Source organism: Eublepharis macularius, chromosome 7, assembly GCF_028583425.1.
Source record: "Eublepharis macularius isolate TG4126 chromosome 7, MPM_Emac_v1.0, whole genome shotgun sequence".
Classification (NCBI taxonomy): Eukaryota; Metazoa; Chordata; class Lepidosauria; order Squamata; family Eublepharidae; genus Eublepharis; species Eublepharis macularius.
Window position 1 is genome coordinate 128,850,475 of NC_072796.1, and position 20,809 is coordinate 128,871,283.

Genomic DNA, 20,809 nt, shown 5'->3' on the forward strand with positions numbered 1-20,809 from the left:
CAAGTAACACTTTCTTATGTAATATGTATCTCTAGTACTACTGAAGCCATGATTCAACAGGGAAATGTGTCGCAAAGCTCTCTCAGGCTAGTTTCTGGGTACCATCTAGAAGAAACTATTTTATTTGTTAAAAATGTAAGCAGGGCATAGATTTGTCTAGAAACTAATACAACAGAGGAGACACTCCGGCACATCTAGCCACATCCATTCTGCTCAATTGAGAGTGTCGCCTTTCACCAGAGCCAGGCTTCACACTTAGCTGAGCCAAGAGGTGGAAAAGAAAACCTGATCAGAACACACAAGCAAACACTCTCGAATTCATCAACAACTGAACCCACCTGCTGACTATGCCTTTAAAAGGAGGGAGAAAAAGAACGTCAGCATTACAAGTAGTCCGCAGAAACACTACAACAACAAGCATAAGGGAGGGAGTCCCACGCCTGCTACCTAAATAAAGACCGTCCCCCCTGCCAAAAATACAGGTTTCATAAGCAAGCCTTAAGAAAAGCAGGACCTATTTACAGTAAGCTTGATAAAAGAATCATTGCTAAAAAACAGGCTCCCATGCTAGAAACAAGCAATCTCTCTTTATTCAACTGGCTGCTGTTTTGACACATGCTAAAAAACCTAGGAGCCCGAGGCTGCTTTCCTTTAGCCTCTTCTCATGTTGCCACGGCAATGATTAGAAACTGGGACCGCACAGTAGCGCCAGTTGCAAAGGTCCCGTCCCCCCCATCCAATCACTGCCTGGCCAGGGGAGAGGGCACCAATCAGGTGGGAAGGATTGGCACAATTAGCCCTCCCCAGGCTTCCTCCAAAGGTTAGATGGAAGCAGTTCTCTGAGCGCTCTGATAACGTCTGAACGGGTGGCTTAGGAATACTATATCATGCTGCTTAGGGACCAATTCTGAATAACTGTCACTGGAGCAGGGTCAGTTAAGGGTCAAAGCTAACAATCGAATTGGCATGTTAAAAATGTGCCTTCTGTAGAGCTACATATGCTGAAGAGGAAAGCATGACTACAATGCGCACACCTCCTCCATGTTTGCCTTGACACTGTTAAACCCACCTTTGGGGCTGATGTGGCAACCGGGAACTGAGCTGCAAGCTGGTCTTGTGGCACAGCAATCACACGAATACTTCAGCACATGCTGAACCCTAAAGGTTACGTTCAGTTTCTCAGCATCCCATCTTGAACTGATTCTAAGAGCTGGAACCGATTCCAAAGATCATTTTTTATAAGCGGAAGAGGAACTTCTACCCCCCCCCCCACAGGTCCCCTCATGGCCCACCACACTACTCTCAAAGGCACCCTATCCCCTGGGAGCCCCATGAGTGACATCAGGAAGGGGGAGGAGGGACATTTTGGTGAACGCAAGAGCATTACTTCGGAGGAACACAACCTTACATATATTATGTTTTTTTCAAAAATCACCTGTAATACGTTCCAACACAAACACTGTTACGACCCTTTTCTTTCTCTTGGGTAGGTTTGGTCTTTAAGCCTTTTATTCTTGCCCCTCTTGGTAGATTGCTGCCACCAGGAATTAAATTCCAGAATAACTTAAATTTCTCCTTTTAGTAACGTGCCCAAGGGTCAGGCTTTTCATGGTACTATGTGGCCCTGAGGATAGGAATGGGATAAAGGAATGACTCTGGGATTTAAAAAAAAAAAAGTTTTGATTTTATAAGAAGCATATAGGTTTCATATTATTTCTACAATTTGATGGTTTCCAAAGAGTAGTTCTTAATTCTTAAAGTTACTTTACTTAAACCTAGTCATACAGATCTTCTCTCAGGCTTCACACACAGATTGCCTGCTTTTGATATTAATTTCTCTCTCAATTACAAGACCTTTTCTCAGGCGCGCACAAAGTTTGCCTGCTTTCTCCTGACTGAATGTTCTTTCATAAACACACAGTTCAGGCTACCACACAGGTTATATTTCTCTCAGACTACCTAAACAAGCTCAGGCTGCACACAGCTTGCCTGCTAAAACCAGAATCAATATTTTTTCTCAGAAATACTTAAACCATGCTAAGGCTGCACACAGCTTGCCTCTCTTGCCCTAACTAAATATTTTCTCTCCACCCTCAGAGCCAAGCTACAAGTGACGCCTGACACAGGTTGGACACTTGTCAGCTTCCCTCAAGTTTTCATGGGAAATGTAGGCATCCTGGTCTTGCAGCTGTAATGGAGAGCCAAGCTGTAAAACCAGGACGCCTACATTTCCCATCAAAACTTGAGGGAAGCTGACAAGTGTCCAACCTGTGTCAGGCGTCACTTGTAGCTTGACTCTCAGTCTAAAACTGCATTCACTCCGCCCACACCCTGTCATCAGCCAATCATATCACTCCCTCATCCCTCTCTTTCACCCCCACTCTTCATCTATACCGCACCAAGCATTTAAAGACACATACAAGCATTTACTTAAAATCATTACAAACATCTTGAACAATAATGTTTGCACATCATAAACATGTACTTAGCCATGCACACCACACAAGTAAGCAAGCCAGGGACCTAGGACTGGCTGTGCTCCCTGTCACATACAAACAGACATGACTCAGTGGCAAATTTCTGTCTACCATCATGGTCAAATGACCCTTCGACAGTGGAATACTGAATGTGCAAACAGATTCCAGTTTGTGACCGTTAAGTTCTGAAGTGTTACTACCTCCATTCATTTCGTTAGGGCATGTGTCCTATTCCCCTTGATAGCCTCTCCTGAAATAAATGTCGATGGTGTCCAGAAACGACTTGAGAAAGACAAATGCAAATTATGGGTACGAGGCACATTTCTACATAAAACAAAACCAGATTCTCACCTACAGCCAGTGCTGCTCTGTTTCTGTTCCCAATCTAAAAAAAGAGAGTAAATAAAAGAAATGAAACCATCTGCAACCAGATTTTAACAAAACGGTTCATGTTTCCTCCCCACAATGAAAAAATATATAGAGATGCCGGCTATCACTTTTAAGGTCTCGCTGAAATAATAAATTCCACATGGACAACAAGAATCTCTGCCAGCCTCTTGCCTCTAGAGAAATCTTTGAGTCTTGGTGATTATAAGAAATACTGAAAATATGAATTCGCTGCTCCTTGTATTGCATCTGTTTTCCTTGGCCCGTTTCAATGCACTACCAATCACAGATTTCTATATGGTAGTTTTTCCAGTATTCCACATGGACAAAGGATGTGCCCATGTAGATTTCAGGTGTAGGATCCACATCAGAGCTCCCAGTATTTTCTCTAACTCTGAAAAGCAGTTCGGGATAGAATATTAGATGTTGCTCGGCACGGGGGAGGAGGGTTTAACCCCTTACTCCTCCACACCCTTGCCCAACAGAAACCACACCTTCCCTGGCTATTTGTCATAATGAAGGGGAGACACAGTATCGTCTATCCAATCCTATTCACACACCCCCTCCTCCAAATTCTATAGCGGAAATGAATTTTGCCAGCAGGAGTCCAAAGCATTCCGTGTCTAGCAAAGTAAACCCGAAGTGCATTCTGCATTCTTTCAGTTCATATCAGGCAGTAAACACAGTTATCTAGTACACAAGGCAGCTTAAGGCTGTGCCACTCCGTCCTTCTAGAAACAACAGAAGATACCCAGTGGGATAATCACGAGGTCAAAGGTGACCACATATTTGCCTAGAGTATTAGAGAAAGAGTTTATGCACGGAGAGACAGGTGCTGAGTAGACAGAGTTCAGCCTGTGCTTTGTCCCTGTTGTTCAGCAAGTCAGGGCAATGATACATTTCTTCCAGCACTAACAGCATCACCATCCACTTGAGGTTGAGACTGACCAAAATGGTAGGGCCTGAACAGGACAGCATTTCTTTACTATGTGGAATTGTGGGGGGGGGGGGGGGGCTCTAGTCATAGCTGACTTACGGCAACCCTGGTGGGGTTTTCATGGCGAGAAACTATCAGAAGTGGTTTGCCATTGCCTGCCTCTGCAAACCCCGTCTTCACTGGAGGTCTCCCATCCAATTACTAACCAAAGTCGACCCTACTTAGCTTCTGAGATCTGATGAGATCAGGCTCACCTGGGCTATCCAGGTCAGGGTGGAATTAACTTGCAGAATTCACTGTTATGGGATGCAGGAATAGCCACTCTTTTAGGTGACTTTAAGAGGAGGGCACCCCGACCTGGATAGCCCAGAAGAGCCTGATCTCATTAGATCTCAGAAGCTAAGCAGTGTCAATCTTGGTTAGTAATTGGATGGGAGACCTCCAACGAAGACCAGGGTTGCAGAGGCAGGGAATGGCGAACCACCTCTGTTAGTCTCTTGCCATGAAAACCCCACCAGGGGTCGCCATAAGTCAGCTATGACTTGAGGGCACCAGACACACAAGAGGAAGGCAAATTCATGGTGGACAGGACCATCAATGGCTGTGTTGATTAAATCGAGCCTTCATGTTCAGAAGCAGCATCCCTCCAAACACCAGTCCTGAAAGAGAACCACTGCAGGAGGCTTTTGACCCCATCCTCTACCAGTATGCCTTCCCAAGATTGGCCACAAGATTAAACAGGATGATGGACCTTTTGGCTGATCCAGTACAGCAGCTCTTGCCTAGTTGCCGATGACACATAAGAACCTCCTTGCAAATACTCAGGCAAGGAAGACAGAGTAGCTCTCTCGTCTGTTTTCTAATTGTATGGTGGAGAAACGGAGGAGCCTCTGAAGACCATTTCAGACCCTGCAGCTTCCTGTCTGGTCTGTATTTTTGGCTCACGCTGCATTGACCACCTGAGTCCTTGGAAAGTTATATGGGGTTAGGAAAAGGACACATCAGGCACTTAACTTGGGAATTCTTACCAGCACTAACAGCTGCTCCCCAAAGTCCCACAGAAAGAGTTACAGCCCATCTGGCCCCATCCCCACCACCAGCAAGCGTCTGGCATTACACCCAACATCCTTTTTACCTACTTGACCTCTCTCTAACAAACTGAATGCAATCGTCTTTACTGCTACACATGACTTTACTCAGTGGGTCTGAAGACTCTGAACTGAAATGGGATTCTTTTGCTAGTTGTTTGTGGGAACTATAGTCTGGGGAAGGAAGGCCACTAACTGAAGGGCTGGGCATACAGGAATAAACTTCCCAGTTCCTCAACTATGGTTTCGTTGGGGAATGTTCCTGACTGCTCTGGCTTTAATCTACATATTGCCTTCACCATTAGGAGGAGAGGGTGTCCTAACAGGAAGGAAAAAACGTACTTGCGGGTTGACACGTTAAATTTCTTCAGCTGATGCGTCCTCCTCTTTCCTCATATGGGAGAGGACTCAGACCAGACACGTATTTGTTTCCTTGCCTTCATAAGCACTTTCCTTTCCCTGGCAGCATTTATCTAGTTTTGGTCTGGGTTCCTCAGAGCACCCATTTCCTTGGAAGGGAATATGCTTGCTGGCTTGAGAATCAGTTTTTGAGAAAGTACCTCTGCCCTGATAGGAGACACCTTCCAGTCACCCTTGGCTCCTGAATATATAAAGTTGCCTTATATGAAGTTACACCATTGGCCCATCTAGCTCAGTACTGTCTATGCTAGCTGGCAGTGGCTCTCCAGGGTCTCAAGACAGAAAGCCCCCCTCCCACTACTCCTACTACCCCAAATCCTTTAACTGAAAATCTCTGGGACTTAACACGGTACCTTCTGCAAGCAAAGCAACGACTTCAGCACTGAGCCATAATCCCCCCCCCCCTTCCAGATATCAGACCTCTTCCTCCAGCTGTAAGGCAGGATATAGGCTCTGCACCTATGCTGGAATGGCCATGTCAGTGATCCTTTACCTACTGGAAACTGTTCTGTGTAGGAGGTCAGACAGCCTGATTGTCACAGCAGTTATTACAGATGAATGCCCTCCTAGGATGTTTCACAGCCCTTACAATGAAAGTGGCTATTTAGGCAGATAGAGAGTCTTTCTGCTGCAAGTTATTAACTGTTGTTGATGTTTATTTGAATCCTATTACTTGGATGTGTTTTAAGTATTTTTTTTCATCTGAACTGCACTTCAATTATTAGTTAGTCCCCTTGCAGAGCTGTTTTGTACTGAAGAACAGTGGGATATAATTTTTATATGCAAGAAAATAAGGTGCTCTTGACCTCTCAAGCAAGTGGGGAGGATTGAGGGTTCTTCCACTCATGAGTTTTGTGACATTTGGAAATTTTTAGAATGAGCTCTGCCCCATTAAAAAGCGAAGGAAGATGGTTTTAAGATTATTTTCTTATTTACTTCTGAGGATGGTGATTGTTTTAAAGGTAGAAAATTACTTTTAATTCTTGTTTGCACAATGACACCAGTTTTTTTTAAAATTAAAATCATGTTTGAAGAAAATTAAAAGAAAAAAAAAACCTTTAACTAAAAAGCTGCAAAAGCCTTATTTTCTGGCTAAACAGTGCCACCATTGGAGGCAGAAGCCACTCCTGACCCCCTAATATGAAAAGACACAGGAGCTAATCTGTTCCTGAGCACCTTCCATCCCTGCATAGGATGACCGTATTAGATTACAGGCCCAATTCCTGTCTGTACAGCCTGTTCACTCCACCCAATTTCTCCACAGGTAAAAAAGAATGTGACAATTCATCTGATAACTAGAATGTGAGCTAAATAGAGGGTGTATCTGTTTTAGACTTAAACTGATTTAGTAGTCACTCTCTCTCTTTGAGGAACTCCTAAAAACAAATAGAAGGTTCGTCAACTAACTAAAATTCTCAGAATTTTTAAGGAAAGTAATTACTGGTTTAAATCAGTTAAACAGATGGCTGTAGAGTAGATATATCCTTAAGAATTACTGGCGTGCAGCCAACCATCCTCCAATGGAAGAGCCTCTGAAACAGAAGGAGAGCATCAAACTCTGCTCGGCAGTGCTAGGACACGGATAGGATCCACCCCTTTATTCCTACTGGTAGGGGTAGAAGAAGGAAAGAAGCATAAAAATAACAACAACAGCAACTGCACCTACATACTGCTCTTCTAGACAGATTAGTGCCTCACTCAGAGCGGTAAATAAAGTCAGTTCTTTTGGTGCTACACCTCTGAAGATGCCAGCCACAGCTGCTGGCGAAACGTCAGGAACTACAATGCCAAGACCACGGCAATACAGCCCGGAAAACCCCCAACAACCATTGTTCTCCGGCCGTGAAAGCCTTCGACAATACATCGACAATACAAAGTCAGTTTTATTATTATCCCCATAAAACAGCTGCGGAGCTGGGGCTGAGAGGAGTGGCTGACCCAAGGCTGAGGTCATGGATTCAAACCAGCAGAGTGCTGATTCAGAACCCAACCACTTAACCACTATGCTACATTATCCTGCCCTCTGATAGTTTGATAGTAGAACTATATGTTGTATGCACTTACTTTACTGATATTGTTTTTAACAAAATGCAGGTGCAGAAATTGCAGTTTAATGAGGGAGACTGACACAGCGGAAGAGGAGTTTTCACTTCACCCCACTTTCCTCTTCCTGTCACAATCTAGTTTAACCCCGACAAGGGACCCTCAAAGCTTTCATAGCAATGCCAAAAGCAGCAGGAGGATCGCAGTTTTCAATGGAAAACGAGGGAAGGAAAAAGGATTAATAGTGTCACTTGTTTTCCCCTTCAAATCAAAGCCCCAATTATTGCATTCTGTCAAAGGGGGGCAGGGAGAGTTGGAGAAAAGGATCCTGGCCTTACCCATAAGGTGCAGTGTTACACTGAACGTATACAGTTAATGTAGTATGTTTAACCTGTGGGTTTGATCAACTAAAAGAGAAATCACTGTTACCAGGAGGGGGAAGTGAAGATATTTATAGGCTTCACAGATACTTACCAAGTGACAATATCTTCTTGAAGCCTTTGTAGACGCTGATGCCTCACAATGCAACAGCTTTTCTGTGACACCTGAAGAGATGAAAAACAAAACATGGTGAAAATGAGATTATATTGCCTAAGGCATGTTGTTAGGTGTCACACATCAAAAACAAGTTCAACCAATTCCGAGAAGCTTTACCTACTCAAAGCAATTGCAACTCGAATGCACACGCTGCTGCTTCTTACCTAATCAAACACTGAAGATATCCCAAAAGCTAGAATGATCAGATAAAAACAAATCTGGGTATAATTTCCCTGTGGCATTGGAGAAAAGCTCATCACTTGCATGCTGCCTTCAGCTCTTCCAAAATTAAAGAGTTGGCATCGAACCAATTCTATTTCAAATAAAATTAAGATTACTAAAGGTCTGAATAAGACAGAGAAGTGCTTGCGCCAGCACTATCAATTTCTGCTACGTTAATGTATTTTACCAGATGGGGTAATATTCCCACATTTATGCATCCAGCCATCTCCCCTCATGCTGTAGTTTTATAGTAGGATATTTCTTACAGTAGTTACCCGTGATCAATGGAAGAGGTTCAAACAATTAATCTGAGCATATAAAGGTAATATTTTCATCGCACAGGTAACAGGAATCTGTGGCTAAGCACAGTGCATGCCCGGGATGGGTGTGGGAATGAGTCTTGCATTTGATGGACCCGAAATACATTGTTCTGCACAAGGTGCAAGCTCAAATAAGCCCATCTAAAAAAATCCCAGATTTTTAACTACATGCCCCTCGGAGTAAGGGCAGGATAAAAATATGGCAGACATTAGATCATATGTTATGCTTCTCTCCAGTTTCAGACAGCGAGGGTTAATGAAGGCTGGATCGTTCTAAGACAGTGTAACAAGGTGTGTGTGTGGAGAAGAAAGCTTAAGATTGAGAAGGATGAAAGGAGAACTAACTCACCATTTGATTTCTGCAGAGAGCTGAGCTGTTCTCCCACCCACCACCCACTCCCACTACCCAGTATGCACTGAGATGGCCAAATGGCACACTCAGTGAGCTAACCTGGCCTTTGATGCACCTTTATGTGGGTTCTGGAGGCTTTATCAAACCATAAATTGCACGGAAAGGTTCCACACAGGTTCAGTTGTAAATAAGAGAGAGACACAGAGTCTCTACCACTTCAATATTCTTCCTAGATTTTGTATACCATGCTTTGGCCAGGCCTAAGGACACATGCACAATAATCTTGTCTCTCTTATTAAGAGAGCTTGCTACCAAATATGGCCCCCCAAAAGAGGTCATTTTGTGTGCCCATATTCACCTCTTTCCCCCAATCTGGAAACAAAAGTGGTCTCCAACAATGGCACAGGCATATCTAATACAAGAGCAGCAGAATACGGAGATTACCAGGAATAAATAGTCTATGAGCAACAAGAACCAACAGCTGCATCCCCAAAAGACACGCAGTTCCGTACATTCATGCAGCACTGCTTCCATGGGACCCTCCAATGTAGGATGATTGGGGAGGGGAGGGTATTTAAAAGCTCTTTTTAAGAAGTATGTTTGTGCTTAAGTGCCACTAACAGCAGCCAGCCCCACAACAAGCAATGAAGCCACGTTCACCATGAACCGTTATTTCAGTTGATGACTTCCTAACGATGCTTTAACTTCTTTCTCTTGCTGTGTTAAAATGGGGACAGGAAGGCACCTCTTCTCAAACCACACGTACCCTGCTCCTGAACTCACATGAACGTTGGTAGAACAGGGTGTGACCCAGCCCTTCCCACCACAGAACAGACACTTCCCTCTTCAAAGACACACAGAGAGGAACTGGGATAGCATCATATGACTTCACTGAAAAAGATCCTCCTTAAATGCCAAATGAACACACCTTCTTAAGTAACCCCTACAGATGTGTTTAACAATTGTTTCCTTTATAAGCACACAGCTGGTTATGTTACACTGCCCTTGCATGCAATGTGGTATCTCAATTTCTCCATTTGTCTTCCTGTTTTAAAAAAAAAGGATTTGAGAACTATTCATACTGTGCTAATAATCCAATGAGAATTAGGGACTTAGTGACAGAAACAAAACTATTCCGCACTTACTTTGAACTTTCTAATTCCAAAAGCAAAGCAGATGGGACAAAGTGCAACTTGTAACGCCGTGATAGCAACAGGAGACAACTTTTCAAGAGAATCTCAGAATTATATAATCACATTCACACAAACAAGCACAGATTTAAGACCTAACAACTGATGAATATATGTACAGAGCAGAAGTACAGTCTTTTCTCTAGGACTCAGATGAAAAAGTGCAGTCACCAGGATTGTAGAGAATCGACAACAGAAACCAGCAGCCCTACTATCTTAAACCTGATTCGTACATCGAGTCTCTCTACACCAGACATCTGACGTGTGAAGAACACGTGTCAGGGGATGTAATGGTAGCCTAGCAGGGTAGTTTAAAAAGACAGAGCCAGTGGCAGGGCAAAAGCTTTGCTACACACTGGAGCTGTGGGAAGGGGCTGTGAAATACCAGAAGGGAAACTTCAGTCCATTATAACCTCTCCAAGTCCAAGCCAGGCTCCGGAAGGCAGCTCCAGCCCCTTTCCATTCCCCACTGCTCTCTGGTTGCAATCCCAAAGTTTTAGACTGGAGGAGTGAAATTGACAGAGCCTTCCTGGAGGCAATGATGAAATTAACAAACCCTCTCAGGAGAGATCTCTCTCATGTAGACAGACTCATTAGCAGGAGTGCAGCTGGAGGTAAACCAGGCTGCTTCAAATGGATACTACCCAAGCCAGCATCAGCAGAGTTTAAAGGTGAACAGATATGGGTAATACCTTTGCAACTGTATAATTCAACTGCTACTAGAGAGGAATGCTACTCATAAGGAAGCCACAGCTGTCATGTAGCATTAGTGACATATATACTGAGTCCTAGTTTCAATTTTTAAGACCTAATTCTCAATGACAAATCTATGGTTGGAGTGGACTCTACTATTCAAGACTGCAAGAAGAATTCTAGCCTATTCTGTTCCTCATTGTGCTAGTTTTCTGCATGCAGGGATTTTTAAATGGAGGGCCATTCAATCACGAAAAACCTTACTTGCACCCAGAACCAAGGCAGCCCAGACATAGCTTTGTCAGTTTCATAAAGGCTAGGCCATGAGATGTTTGAAACACCCTACCTGTATCAGTGGAGGACTCAGAAACTATGAGGGGGTGGCAGGGAGAACACCAGACCTACCTCCTTCTTGGGACCACAGATGGGTCATGAAAAGGTCTGCACATGAGCCAGCTGATCGATGGTGGCTGACCCCTGAAAAGTCAGGCAGTCACTGATAGCTGGCCCTTTGACAGCCAGCGTCCTGACAATCAGTTATTGAGAATCTCCACCCTCAGGGCAGCGAAGAGATGGCTCAGAAGGCACCACTGGTCCCTGCACAGCTCTGACCATGCCTGCCCTCCACAGGGCTTCTGAGTAGGCCACTGAGTATGCCCCAGGCTGGCTAGGGCCTCTAAAAGGCTTGAGGGAGGAGGCCAGTGGGGACAGATCAGTTCTGGCTCCCAGCTCAGAAGGGAACAGAATGAGGAGAAGATGGAAGAGGGCGGTGCTTCACCTCTTCCTCTCTCTGTCTGAGGCCAAGAGAAGGCACTTCACCCAGAAGTCGACCCTGGTGCGTGACCTCCGTACCTTGGGATCTTACAAAAAGTTAATGAGCTTTATTCATTACATGTATTGATAATTCACTTTTTGGCCAGGCTGGACCACATTTCCCTTTGTCCCAGTGAGTGATTGAGCGCTTCCCTTTCCCTGGCTTATAAGGGAGGTTATTGTCAACTAGCTGTAAAGTCCATTGCGTTTAACAATACAACAGGCTCTAGCGGGGCCTTGTGAGGGTCATGCGCTGCCCCATCAGCATTCCTGAGCTCCACAGTGGGCTGATTTCAGCCTCAAACTAGCCAAAATGGGGCCACTGCGGAGCACAGGAGCACTCCCGGGCAAGCTGCACCACCCGGGCAGCATTTCTGCACTCTGGACTCACCCTGGCTTGCTCGAGGTGTGCTGAGGGCTGAGCTGGTGTGGCGGGCTTCCCTGGTGCCTTGGTGGCTGCAGCAGCACAACCCTCCAGAGACCCCAAGGAGGCTGCTGCAGCAATGGAGAATGCCAGTGCAGGAGCGTGGCTCTCCCTGCCAGTGAGCTGGACGATAACGCTGGGCTGCACCAGGTCTTCCTGCAGCCGCTGCAGACCCTTGAGAGGGGTGTGCTGGCCCTCCCCACCCCCTCCTAAGCAAGCCATATTGGCAACGACTATCCTCGCTCAGGCCAGAGTGCACTTGCATGGGGATAAAAAGTGAGTCGTCACCAATACGGCTTGCCTTTTACATAGTAGGATTGTTCTTGGTCTGGATGGTTCTCATGGTATATACTTCTCAGGGGAGTGGGATATAAACATTTCAAATCAATAAATAAATTTGTCCTTTACCTGTATCTTAAGCTTGGAAACCAAATTTAAGGAAAAGGTGATGGATCTTTACTGTTATCTATGTAAATCATTCATATCATATACCACCTCACAGTCAGAATGCTGAAATCTGTTCCAAAGTACTGAATTCAACTTGCCTTTGCTCAGGAACACTCACAGTCGATAACAACTAGGATCAGCCAAATTTATTTAGAATATTTATTCCTTGCCTGTGAGTTCAGAGTGGCTTCTGAACAATAAAGCCAGTTATCTTAATGTAAGATCCAAATACATTCAAACAGCCGCAAAAGCTTTCCCAATCATAAGCTGTTCAAAAAAGGCCTTCATTATTTGAGCTCAAGGCCCTTCAGAGTAAATTGGTCTCCTGTCCAAAGGCCAGGACTAAGACACAACTGCACTACTTGTGGTTATTCCACAGCCACAACTGGGGAAAAGAATCCCCCTCTGTTCCTTTCTACAAATGTATTATGCAACCGAGGGGGTGGATACCCAACTCCGATTTTTCATACAAATATGAAGACTGGAATTAGTTTAGATGTCTGGAGTTGAAAAGTGAGCAAGAACTGAACAACTATTTCCTTCCATTACCCACCATCCCAGCAAACCACAGAACAGCCGTTTAGTGGCTCCAGCTAGAAACGCTGAACAGTTTCAGATCTGATGCTTGTTGACTTTCTGTTCTGCATCATGAAGAGCTCTGTATAAGCTGACAGCTTCTGTAGTCTTCTGCCAACAAACTGATTCCATAGAGGAAATCACCCTTTGCTGTTAAATATGGCTTTCTCTAGAACCAGCTGGGCAACTTTTCACAGGGCAGGACAGTACCAGAGAACAAGCCTCAGTCCCAATGCAGAGAAAGGATCTGCCCAAATATGGCCCCTGCGTAGAGTGAAAACGGTACAGTGTTGGCTGGGCTACTGTAATCTTGTCATAACAAAACCCTCCCACACTGCAGTCTAACATCAGCACATGGCAGCATGTGGGAGAAACCAGAAGTAATTGAGTAAAAAAGAGAGAGAGAGAGAGAGAGAGAGAGAGAGAGAAAGAGAGAGAATGTCTGGTTCAATTACCAATTTGTTCATAAAACTTGAAGGAAATTGTTTTTTCAAACGACTGCTTGGTTCATACCCAGTATTTTCCTGGTTTCTTTTGTCACTGGCAGCCCTACTCTAGAAGTAATGGTTACCCCTCTGGATGGCACACTGAATGAATTCAAAATCAAGGCAGAAGGGAACTTCCCCAAACAGCAAGTTGACATGAGCCCTCTGCAAAGACAGGAATGGTCGGAAGACACATGATGCAGGTTTATTGCTGAAATTAACCTGAGGCCAGAAGTGGAAGGAGTCAAAATCCACAGTGAACATTTCACATCCGTAAACTGCCTGGATCAGAGGCTGACTGGAGTAGACTACTCTGAGCTTCAGAAACCCACACATTCCGGCTGGTCTGGCAACCCACCTCTCTGCCCCCAAACCCTCCAACGTATACAAAAGGGGGGGGGGGGTTCAGCCATTTTCAATGGCCTTTGCAGGCACTCCAACAGAGCAGTCACCTCCAAGCTGGAGGCTAAAGAAGACACTAAGTCACTCCATGTCATGCTTTGATGGCACTCCAAAGCAATCCAAGAGATTCTGGTGGCTTTAGAGTATTTAAAACTAAGCATGATTTCAAGAGAGGGGCTGAACCCTTCTGCCTTGCAGAAAAACGAGACTCCTCCCAGAGTTTTCTGCAACACACGGTGGGAGAAGGGCAAAGGAAAGGGATGCCTCCTAGTATGCCAAGACGGGGCAGGCCATTGTCAGGAAGAGATGCATAATCTCCAATAGTGACTGCATTAGTGGAACCCTGAATAAGCACAATAGAATCAAGGAAATCAGTTTCGAAGAATGGAAAGACAAGCTCCTTTAAAGCAAGCACTCTTCTAGAGTCTATTTTGAGTTCTCTGATAAAGTATCAGCAATATCTGAGGAAAGTTACATTAAGTGCAGGACTCGCTGTGCTTCCAAGCTAAAAACCAGTTCAATCACTTCTTGGCACACAGATGGCACGTGAGCTTCTTTCCTATACCTTGCATACTGAGTCAGCATCAAAACTTTGTGGACACACGCAATGCTTTCCACGTAGAAATGACACTGCAACCCTATGCAGTTACTCCAGTCTAAACCAATTGAAATCAGCTGGCTTAGACTGGAGAGCTATGGGCTTAGAGTGAAGTAGCTCTACGTAAGACTTCACGGTGCCAGTGCTAAGCAAAGTTACCTTCTTCCAAACCCACTGATTTAACTCCACTTCGGAAGGCACTCTGCATCTTGTTCAAATCTGAAAGTGGTAAAGTCAGAGGCCACTTGCAAAAGAAAACCCAGTCACATTTGGAAACTGCAGAAACTGTCCTAGGCAAGCTAATTAGGGGCAAGTCAAGACCAACAGCTTTCTATATGATCTGATATGAGGGTTGGGGGGAGATACACAAGGAGGTGGTATGACCCACACTGCAATCTGGGAACTTCCAGGGTTTCCCCCCCCCTTTTGCACACACTTTCTCATTTCCTACTTCTTCATTTGTCATCTTCCAATTACAGATGTTACACTATGTAAACCAATGCACACAGAGGTTATCTTGTCACTGACGGGCTAATTCACAGAGGTAACCAATTTTGTACTTTCACAGCAGAGAGAAATATGAAACTTGCCTCACACAACCCCAACATAATCTGTTTACTCAAGAAGTTTAAAAATACAGTTTTATATACTACACACATCAATACATTCTCAAAAGTCACTGCAAATATTTCCCCAATCAAAGGATGGCTTAAGTGTGCAGCTTGTTTCAATAGGCTTCAACAGCCAAGATACTCCATGCAGGGCTTCAAATACATGCCAGGCTTGGATAAACTTTCAAACATAAAATAAAGACATGGAAGGTTCACTGTTATTTACTCAAATTCAAAACAAGTTTTTTTCACAAGTACGCTACAAAAAAAAAAAGAGGGGGTTGTCTTATATTCACATACAAGTTACAGTTAAGTTCAACTGTTTCGTGTTGGTCTGCAGGAGGGGTGTGCACGGGGAGGAGATTTGGGTATCCTGCTTCAGGTTTACCCGAAGCAGGAAAAAAATCCGGAAACACCTTAATTCCAAAGCGGCAAGCTGCTTCGGAATTAAGGTATTTTACTCACTTCGGTATGCTCTGTAAATATTCAGAGCATACTGAAGTGAGGGGGGGAAACTCCCCCCCACCCCCCACCCCCCAGGGAAACCCCTCCACCCCCCACCCACTTACCTGGTGGGAGGGTCTTTGACAGCTGTGTGGTGCCGCCACTGTGGCAGCGGCAGGGGCGGCAGCACAAGGCTGCTACAGCCTGGAGCCACCCGGTTCGGCTCCTCTGCTGCCGCGCTGCCGCACCACCATCTGAGTCTGCGGGGCGGTGGGGAAGGCCGGAGCCGCCGCTGTCGCCACCTCCTCCAGCCCTTTCTGCCCCTCAATTGGCTGCCGGTGCGCCGCAGCCATTTGAGGGGCAGGAAGGGGTTTCTATGCCTCCTCCAGCCCTTCCTGCCCCTCAAATCGGCGCCAGCGCACCGTAGCCAATTGAGGGGCAGGAAGGACTGGAGATGGCAGCTCCAGCTTTCCCCACTGCCCCACAGGCTCAGGTGGTGGTGCAGCGACAGAGGAGCCGGAGCCACTGCTGCTGCTGACAAGGTAGGTGGGGGTGGGGGTGGGATGATGTTTAAAGGGCCCCGCCACTGCTTGCAAGTAGCAGCGGGGCCCTTTAAACTCAGCCCCAAAGCTTTCCGAAGCATTCCAAAAGCTTCGGAAAGCTTTGTCCATTAGCACCTTGAACACCTAAGGATTTTCAAAGTATAAACTTTTGAGTGTCAAAAGTCCCTTAATCGGTTACGTCCAATAATACTTTGTATATGTAATATTTTAAACATCTTACATTCAGGGTTGTTTTCCTTTTTAATAAATATAGTAAAATGACACACAGTCCTTCACATACAGATATTTAACAACATGTAGATAAGATTTTTGCTTTAGTAAAATTCACACACAGTGCAACGTATATATATTCAACATCTTTATGACTGCATCAAAGTGCTTCCGCTGTTTCTTCTTCTGATTAAATTATTTGCTCTGCCGGATGCCCTTCCACAGGGTCCTCAACTTTCAGTAAGTGATTTTTTAGTTAGCTCAAAGGGCCACAATAGGATCTCAGAAGTTTTAGTTCCCATTTGTAGCCAAAAGAGACTTTTACTAAAACAGAGAGGTGCAGTGGGATGGAAATCTGTAATGAAATACTAAAGAATGATGTTCTTCCAAAATTTATTTCTGTTAACGAGTAAAATGTCTTGAAGGTATTTCAATGGTATATAACTCCTCATAGATCAGCAAAGATACATAAAGTAATGCTTCATATTGTTGACTGAATTGTAACTAATTGAATGCAGATAATTTATCTATCTTCTGGTCGTTTTAAAATTAAATCTTTTTTGAAATATCAAATGTTATCTAGTAAAATCCTTCTAAATACTAACGTTATATTACTGGGTTTACTTAAAAGATATGTATCCTCTTCTCATCTGGAATTGATTTTGAGTCTGCTAACTGCAGAAAAATGGCAACTGCCACTAAATGGAAGAAAAAATCCATCTAAGAATGAATGTTTAATCATGTTTGATTTATTGCCTTAATAACAAAATTAACATATTAACAGAGATTAGGATGATTTAGTTGGCATATATCAGCTACATCTGTTGAATGCTAGTCATTATTTAAATTTTGGAATGATAAAATTCATGATGGAACCCTTCCCTTTGCTTTTTATGAGCTGTTGTAACTGGGAATTTAAATGCTGTTTGATACGTTTAACTATATTTAAGATGTAAGGAACAAATCTGTAACCACTTTCCTTTTCCTTTATGAATTTTTCTTTGAAAGTATAGTATCATGGCTTTGTGTATGTATATAATTTGTATATAGTCATATTCTTTCTAATAAAAAGTTATTGTACACATGAAATATCACTATGAATGAAAAGCTCAGATAGGATTTAAGATGATAAGACTCTCTCAAATTCTCTCACTCTCATGCCCACTCTTTCCATTCAATTGTGAACATCTAAGAGTAACAAACCCATGTCTCTACCTAGGGCAGAATCAGCCTGCTTGAAAAAAAGAAAAAGAAGCAATCAGAATGCAGGATGCCTCGTGTACTCAAGCTTCATTAAACTACAGTAACTGGAGCTGTGCACATTTGGACATTATATGAACACTATCCTAGATTCTTTGGAGACAAATTCACTTGTTTGAGAACCAACCAAGTTAACCAGTGGTTACTTCAAATATCATAAAAGTCAAAGACTGGTGGGAAGTGACCAATGAGAAGTTAAAATATGACCAAGCATCATACTTGTTATATACGAAGGCTGTGATATCCTCAGAGTTGCAGAGAGAAACTTGAAAATAAAAGGCTATAAATACAAAACAATTCAAAATGAAAGGAAATGCTTCTCAAACTCAAAGTCATAATGATTTACAAATCTGCATTTCACAGTCGTCCAGCACTGCCTCATGTTTCACAATGAGGCACCCAATTTCGGAAAAATACCCTAGAAGTGCAACATGTCTACCAATTATATTCATGAAAGCGACAAATTAGGTTAATTACATGCAAGTGAAATAAAGAGCAGCTCATAAGGCATTTCCGACATGGCTCTCCACAAGGAAAAAGGCTACCTACCGCTGCCCTAAGCAGTCATCTTATGTACCACTGCGAGCAACAAAGTGTGTTTGTTAACAAGTCGGTTTGTCACAAGCTCCAACGGCATTCATTTAGGGCTTCCTTCCTTCTACCGAGTTGAGTCACATCCTCAAGTTTAGTTTCTTTTAAAAAAGGGAAACAAAATACATTAAGATGCCAGGGGCTGCAACCTGCTGCACATTTTCATGGGAGAAACATGCTTCACACACATTACCTCAACAACACTTAGAAAAATGTGGAAGGTATTGCTGCATTACTACCCTCAATTACAGATAGGGACCGAGAGCTACTTGAGTTAACAATGGAGATTTGGACTGCGGACATACAGTGCAGTCCTATGCTCTTTCCTGCTGTCTACAACAGTTTTCATCCTATCTTTGGTTGATGTAGTCACAGGTACCCTAAAGAAACAAAGTTGGGAAGCAAACTATCCCTCACCCAGTAAACACAACTGAATAGGGGAACATTACTGGAAGCTTTCAAGAGGAGGGTAATAATTCAAGTCATATCTCAAAGGACTTAACTCTAGATCCTTTTCCAGTTTCTATATGCACATGTACAAATATTTCTGCACAAACTTGAGGACTAGAAGCCTGGCCATGCCTTTCAATAAAGCATAGCCTAATGAATTCTACACACAACTTCATAGATAATATTACAGTTCAAACAGAAGTTTTACTATAAGCTGCCGACCTATAAAAATATTCTAACACAGCTTTATTACCACACATCTTTGTTAACAGTGCAAATTCAACAAGGATATGTTACACTGGATCCCACAAATTGTTTCCACCAACAACAGAACAGGAGGGAAATGCTTCCCATTAGCCAAAGAGATCTGCTGCATCTAGTTTACCACGAGACCCTCACATTGCCCGAGAACACACCGTCAAAGAAAAAGTCCATTCAAAATGTTTGCAATGATAGCAGTACCGAAGCTGTGTTAGTTTCTTACTAGCAGTCTTCAAAAAGGGAAGTGAGTCTTGTATGATTTTTTTTGTCTTAAGAAAAATGAAAAGGACTATATTCAGAAACTATTCTCGCACCACTGTGCTAAAGGTTTTATTTTTAGAAGAACTTGGGGAGAAAATGACATTCTGTTCATATTAATTTTAGTATTTCCTCTTTCTTTAAATATGGGGAATTTGGGTCCTGCAAGAATGTTAACAGTTAGCCATTTTCTAGGTCGTTTAGAGATGAACAAACTCAAACCAATATGGCTATCTGCTAGAAATATTTCTGTTCTGTCTTAATCCATGGTAGAGGATCGGACTAGAAATTAGCATGATGACACTGGTGGGAAGAGATCAGGGATATAATGGGATTTCCCCTACTGACATATTGCGGCTGACTGATGTGAGGAAATCTTGCTGATTTGGCACTATGCTGAGATTTCAACTGGCCAACTGCAGGGCAGGATGGAGAACATCTCCGCCCAGCTTTGAAGAGAATGCAGGCACAAGAGGCACCAGACTGGAAGGAGAGCAAAGCACTATCCTCTTCCGTACTATCCGGCACCACAGTGAAGCCTCCCCACCCACGCACCCACCACAGAGCTAGCAGCCCTTCCTGTACATTGCCCGGTTACCCTTTCTCTTGTTCCATTCCCCTTGCTGGTTCCTGAAACACAGCTTGAAGTTCACTCACCTCCGATACTAGGGAAGTCTGTTGTTCTACCTCTTAACAGCAAAAAAAAACCTCCCTTGACTTTCAGAAATAAGTGCAGGAGGAGCAAAATTTGCAGGAGCTGCATCTGTACATTATTGCCAGAGTTCTGGATAGGTTGTGTTTTAAGAAATAAAATGGAAAAATTGTTCCAATGGAAAGTGAATTATAGTCTATGCTCTATGTACATGAGCAAACAGGCACCATTTTTTTAAAAAATCTGCATAAATTGTTCTGGTTTTGTTAGTCATGGAGAGGGGCAAAGAGTAATGAATGGCACTAAAGCCATATTCCCAACCAATAGAAATCTATTCTAGCCATCTCCTTGTCTTCTTTTAGTGGCTTGAATCCTATCACTGCAGCAATAAAAATAGGTGCCTGTTTTGTTTTGTTTTTTTAAGTGAAAGCTGATATTCTCTGAGGCTAAATCCAGCAATATGACATTCTGTACTCTCATGAATCTGCATCGCTTGCAAAACCCTTCCCATAATCTAACCCCAGATGAGTGATAGAGGCTATGATTATTGGCAGTGGCAATGAAGAAATCCTGAATATGGTTTTGGGGGAATTGCCCACCTCCAATTCTTCAGAAGCCATCCAACTCTGCAATATATCATCATTTGGGCTTCTTCAAATTTTAATAAGGGTTCCTTTTAGGTGGGAACTGCAGAATTAAGATGCAAGACCAAAACAAAACAGTACAGTCACTGTTTGGCACTAAATTCAATGCACCATCAAGCTGTAAGAAGTCAAACTGTGAATTTAATGAAAGTTCAAAGGTTAGAATTATGAGGCAATGAATGAATCTGCAGCACCCTTCATGATGTGTATACATGTAACCAGGGTTTTTTTCTGAGAAAAGAGGTGGTGGGACTCAGTGGGTTGCCCTCGGAGAAAATGGTCACATGGCTGGTGGCCCCGCCCCCTGATCTCGAGACAGAGGGGAGTTTAGAAGTGTCAGTACTGGTGATGTTCACCACCTTGAGGGCACAAACTCACAGGCTGAGAGAGGGGCTGATAAGGCAGAAAAAGGTGCCGGTTCTGCATACCGCCAGGGGGAAAGCCCTGCATATTA

The 20,809-nt window shown here is 43.6% G+C and overlaps 1 protein-coding gene across 8 annotated transcripts in view; it reads right to left on the minus strand.

Moving 5' to 3' along the window:
- CYRIB (CYFIP related Rac1 interactor B) overlaps window positions 1-20,809 on the minus strand; it is an 83,520-nt gene that overhangs the window by 17,765 nt on the left and 44,946 nt on the right. For 3 of the 8 annotated variants that reach the window (XM_054985782.1, XM_054985773.1, XM_054985780.1), the window contains exon 2: window positions 7,827-7,897. The gene's annotated coding sequence lies outside the window, so the exon portion shown is untranslated. Of the gene's footprint in view, window positions 1-1,435; window positions 1,624-2,828; window positions 2,863-7,826; window positions 7,898-18,048; window positions 18,192-20,809 lie in introns of those variants that run through there. The other 5 variants (XM_054985777.1, XM_054985774.1, XM_054985776.1 and 2 more) reach the window with 4 other exon arrangements.